The sequence below is a fragment of the Pteronotus mesoamericanus genome, unplaced genomic scaffold (assembly GCF_021234165.1).
Source record: "Pteronotus mesoamericanus isolate MK-2021 breed Mesoamerican mustached bat unplaced genomic scaffold, CSHL_Meso_final contig_1205, whole genome shotgun sequence".
Taxonomy (NCBI): domain Eukaryota; kingdom Metazoa; phylum Chordata; class Mammalia; order Chiroptera; family Mormoopidae; genus Pteronotus; species Pteronotus mesoamericanus.
The window spans coordinates 822,264-827,799 of NW_026555044.1; the positions used below are offsets into that span (position 1 = coordinate 822,264).

A 5,536-nucleotide genomic window follows, 5' to 3' on the forward strand; every position below is an offset into this window, starting at 1 on the left:
GAAGTAGCCACAGTTCTCTATCAGCTCATAGGTGGCCTTGGAAATGGTCTTGGCCCTTCCTTGAGGAGCAGGCTTTCCCTGAGCAAGCGCATTCCCCAGCCCCTCTGAACCCGCCACCCTCCCTGCCCAACTCCTTGAAAAGGTTTAGAGTCACTTTTCTCAGGTACCAGGCCCGGGAACTAAAGAAGCAGGCTCTGCTGTTGCAGGGATACTATGCCACTCTCCTGGGGTCCATTAGTTAGTTGGAAGAACTGTGTCCACCCAGATCCCCCACCCACCCAAGGCTAAACATACCCTCAGACTTCACTGACTGCTGCTAATTAAAAAAAAAAAAAGTTGGGTTTTTTGTTTGTTTGTTTGTTTTGGTGCATCTCCTTCAAGGATGAAGGTCATTACCAGCAATCAGACTGTCAGCATTCCAGCATATGTCAACATCACTTGGAAGGGACATAGTTTTTGGGAAGGGCCCCAGAGGCACCCTGCAGAAGGACTTCAATCACATCAATGTAGAACTTATTTTCCTTGGAAAGAAGAAGAGGCTCCAGGTTGAAAAATGGTGGGGAAATACAAAGGAATTGGCTACCATTGGCACTACCTGCAATCATGCACAGAACATGATCAAGAGTGTTACAATGGGCTTCCGTTGCAAGATGAAGTCTGTGTATGCTCACTTCCCCATCAATGTTGTAATTCAGGAGAATGGTTCTCTTGTTGAAATCAGGAACTTCTTGGGGAAAAAAATTCACCCATAGGGTTCAGATAAGGTCAGTATCCCAAGCCCAGAAAGTTGAGTTTCTTCTTGAAAAAAATGACATTGAATTTGTATCAAGTTCAGGTGCTTTGATTCAGCAAGCCACAACAGTTAAAAACAAGGATATCAGAAAATTTTTGATGGTATCTATGTTTCTGGAAAAGGTACAGTTCAGCAGCCTGATTAATAAAATCTAAGTTGTTCAGAAACAACAAGATGCTGGATGATTCCTCAGACATTTTTGCGGTATTTTAAAGATGCAGTAAAGGCCACTTGTTGAAAAAGAAAAAAAGGGTCTTGAATATGAATATTTCAGCTCCACTTAGGGCAATTGTCTTGGAAGTTCTTATATCATTAGTTCTTTTGTTTTGTTTTTTTAAATTGATATTAGAGAGAAAGGGAGAGAGAGCAAGCAAGAGAGAAACATCGACTTGTTTATGCATTCATTGGTTGATTCTTGTATATACCCAGACCAGGGATTGAACCCATAACCTTGGATTACTGGGGCAAAGCTCTAACCAACTGAGCTACGTGGTCAAGTCACTTCTCTTGTTCTTTATGCCCCTTTCTGGTCCAGGGTCAACTGATTTTTTTTCTTCCATTCTGGCTTTGTCTTCTGTTCTTGTTTCACTACTAACCCCTCTATTTATCTACTTGATAAGTATTAATATAGTATTTGGTCACATTTCAAGAAATATTCTAAATGCTTTATGTAATATTAACGTATTTATCTTTCATAACAAAGATATGTAATAAGCACGGAAAAGGAAGTTATGGTTCTACCCATGTTACAGATGAGAAAATGAGGCAGACAGTAGTGGAGCTCAGATTGGAACCAGTCAGAGTTCCTCCAAAGCCTATGCCATGCTTCACTGAAACTTTATAAATTTCCACTTGTCTCTTCCTAACATCTACGATAATTTTTTACTAACTGCTTTCTTAGCTCTAAGCACTTTAGATGTGTGATCTCCTCTAATCCTTAGGAGAACCTGAAGAGATAAATACAGATAAGAGAACCAAGTCATAGTGATTTAAGCACCTTGGCAAAGATTATTCCAATAAGTGGGGGAGCTGCTGAGCACAGAGCCGGAGAGAACTCTTTATCCTCTCTCAGTTGCCTGATCCTCCCCTATACTGACTGCTTTTGGATTCTCACAGCTTGAGTCAGTCCCTGGGATGCAACTACCATGACATTAGACACACCCAGGTCCCACACAAAAGGAGCATGCAACAAACTGCCGCAACCTCACAGGAATGAAATTTAAATGCGCAGCCTGCTCTGTAAAGCCACATTCTCACTGCTTCAAAGCGCCTCTTAATACAGAGAGCTATAACAAGTGTATTTGTCATTTATGAAATGTTTTCTACTGTGCCAGCCACTTTATATACAATATTCCTAATCATCACGACAACCCTACAAGGTGAATATTATTATTGCTTGTCCACAGATGAGAAATCAGAGGTTCAAAGAGGTTAAATAACTTCACTACCATCACATAATTATTCAGACATGCTGACTCCAAAATCTATACTTTTCTGCTATACTTGGCTTCCTCTCTTGTGAACCAAATCCAGGACAAGCCTTTCTAAGGGCTTGGAGAAAATATATATAGGGTGGAAGAGGGTTGGTGGAATATTTCTTTTTTTTTCTTCCTTCCTCATTACCTTCCTTCCTCCCTACCCCCTCTCCTCCTTTCTTTCCTTCCTCTTTTCAATTAAGAAAAATGACACAGTAAATAACAAAGCTGGCAGAACCCTACTCTTGGCTTCCTGTCATCTTTAAAATCCAAGTTCTACCCATGCACAATTATGACCACTGACAATAAAATCCCAACCCAGTGTGAATCAGTGCAGAGAAAAAGCAAAAGAGGGCAGGGCTAGGGCTTGGCACTCAGAGTTGGCCTCAAAGTTGTGAGTCAGAGAAGTCTCTGAATAACCTTGGGCCAAGTTAATCCCGGGCCAAGGCTTGCCAAGGTACAGCTGGTACAGAGGCCTGGAATGGACTGCCCTGGAGAGAAAGGGCAGCTCTCCTGGGCCTGGGAGAGACGCACTGGGTGTGCCACGGGAGCTGTGGTAGTTGACTAAACATTATTGGTACCACCACGGCTAAAGACACTCCTATAATCACACAGGTAAAAGTGTGCTGACTTAGTTCTGCTCCTCACTGTACCAGGCCCTCAGTAAAGGTGTGCATAGTTCATCCAAAATGGAAGTACAGGATTATTCAGATTGTTATACAATATCTGCCATGTGAACTAGCCAAAAATAAAATGTCATTACAATTGACAGCATGCTATGCTAAACACAATGGCATGGGTTTGTGGAGACTTAAGCAAAATGAAAAAGGTTTGCACAATTTTGTCCTCCGTTCATGTACATCCATCATCTCCGTGTCCCTTTCTCTCTATGAATCTGTATTTTGTGGGTAAATTTGGAGTGGGGGGGTCAGAGGGTATCACATTCTACTCCAGACAGACCTAGGCGCCTGTAGGCCTCAGTAATGTGCATTTCTTTCTTTCAAAAGACAAAAACTAGGAAATGTTCATCTTATACAGACTCTCCTAAAGGAAGAAGAGGTTGTTGCACATCCATGCTATGTGGAAAGAGGATTTTAGAATCATAAAGGTCTGTCAGTGAATTCCAACCCTGCCACTTCCTGGATGCATGGACTTCAGGGAGCTTATTCACCTGTAAAAGTGGAGAAATCGAGAGTTATACTGGAAAGGTGTTGAGAACATTAAATGAGAAAATGCATATTTAAAGTGTGCAGGTCTGTTTGGCTCATAGTTAATTATAACTGGGCCACCCAATCTCCTGGGCTGATCTGTACTTCTTTCTCTGATACCAAGTTCTTTGAGAGCCCTGGCACTTTCTCTTCTTCCTAACATAGGACTTATCGATCAGAAATGCAATGCAGGGCATTCTGGGATACACTATCGTTCCAGAAACAGAATGGGTAATTCCATTTTTCTTTGATGAAATAAAAATGATAAGCATGTTTTCTGTGTCAGAGAGTGAACCAAGAGCTGGGGAATATATAAATGAGTAGTGGGTCTCAACTTAGAGAAGTAAACTGACAGATAAGACTATTGTTGTAAGATGTATAAGGCCAAAAATAGACTGCTGTGCACATCCCAGAGTTTCTAAATGGGATGCTCAGGAAATTCTCGAGGGAGGTGTGTGCTGGAAAGTAAGGCATGATAAGAAGTGGGGGCCATTGAGAGCCTGAAAGACAATCAGTAGACCAGGTGAAGAGAGAAGGTGGTGATCGGCTCTGCCCATGGACAGAACAACATATGCCGAGGCACAGAGAGTCAAGTCGCCATGGGTTCCGACCTGCAGGACCAGAGAGCTTGGGGGAGGAGGGGGAATCAAAGTAGAAGTTGGAGAGATGCTCAGAGGCCAGAGGGAGCTAAGCTATGCGATATGGGCTTTAACATGAAATGTGTGGCGTCTTTGAAGCAGTCCAAGCGAGAGGGTAACATGACAAAAGTCGCTTTTTAAAATTGCCATGAAAATTTATATCCACAGATTGGACTTGTTTTTGTGAACTCATGACACTGCTAACCCCTACCCCCACACCCCCACCCCCCATGGAAAAGAGAAAGCTACATCTTCAAAAATTAAAATTGTTGAAGACCTCATGCTAGATGGGTTTAGGTTCTGTTTGTTAGGGGTGAGGGAGATTGGATCTGAAGAAAAATATCAACATTATGACTTAATTGTTTGGCTCTCTTTTCACCTGCAGAATCATACCTACAGTTCTCATAATGTGCACTGGAGTTTTGAGATTTTTACCTAATCTGGAGACAATGATTTTCACTCTGGCAAACAGGTTCTCAGAGGCCTCTCAGACATGAGAGAGCATGAGGGCTGTAACCCAGCCCTGAAATTTATTAGCAGAAGCAGTGTTGGACTATAAAGCCTTGCTGTTAAGTCACACCAGTGCTTGCCTTCTATTTCTGGACCTAACCAAAGCTGTCAGCTTCTCACTTTCAAAAGCATTTAGTTTATTTAATTAAAAAGATATTATGATTGTGAAAAGTCTATAGAAGGGCTCTGAAAATCTGATGACCTCACTTTTTGGTAGCTCCACAACATTTGTGAACATTTGCTTTTAATCACTGACACTTCTTTTGATCAAATTTACTGTCAGGGTTTTGGAGTTTCAAGGGCGCTTTGTCCTACCAGTCAGGATCCATTTATCTGAGGCTCTGCCTCTAACCTAAATACACCACGCCCACATAGAATAAAAACCCCACTAAGCCCAGCAACAGGCAAGGTCTGAAAAGCTGACTTAGAGAGTCAATTAAAAGAAAAAGCCCAAACTTTCTGTGTTGCAATCCTGTATTGCCCTCATTCACCAGGAGGTTTCTCAAATATGACATTTGTCTTGGCAGATAAAGTGTCACATACTAAGCAGGTGATAAGTGGCATAACTCGATGGAAACATTTGGGAAAGCAAGTCAAAGACAAATGACAAGTTGGAATGTGTAACTGTCAGCACAGACAAGTCAAAGTCCCAACACAAAAGTTATTTTGAAGGCTCCTCTCTGACTTGGCAACCCTGCTGAAGTGAGACAGGTCTGGGCTTCCATTTAAAATCGATCTCCTTGTGTGTGTGTGTGTGTGTGTGTGTGTGTGTGTGTGTGTGTGTGTGTGTGTGTGTGACAGAGAGACAGAGAGAGAGAGAGAGACAGAGAGAGAGAGAGAGAGAGAGAGAGTGAGAGAGTGTTTTATACAGCTGCTGTCTTTCTGTCACTGAATACTTAAAGTAGAAATCCA

General features: G+C 42.1%; 1 pseudogene; it reads left to right on the forward strand.

Moving 5' to 3' along the window:
• The first annotated feature begins 355 nt into the window (after positions 1-355).
• On the forward strand, positions 356-938 carry LOC129079901 (60S ribosomal protein L9-like; annotated as a pseudogene).
• Positions 939-5,536: the final 4,598 nt, after the last annotated feature.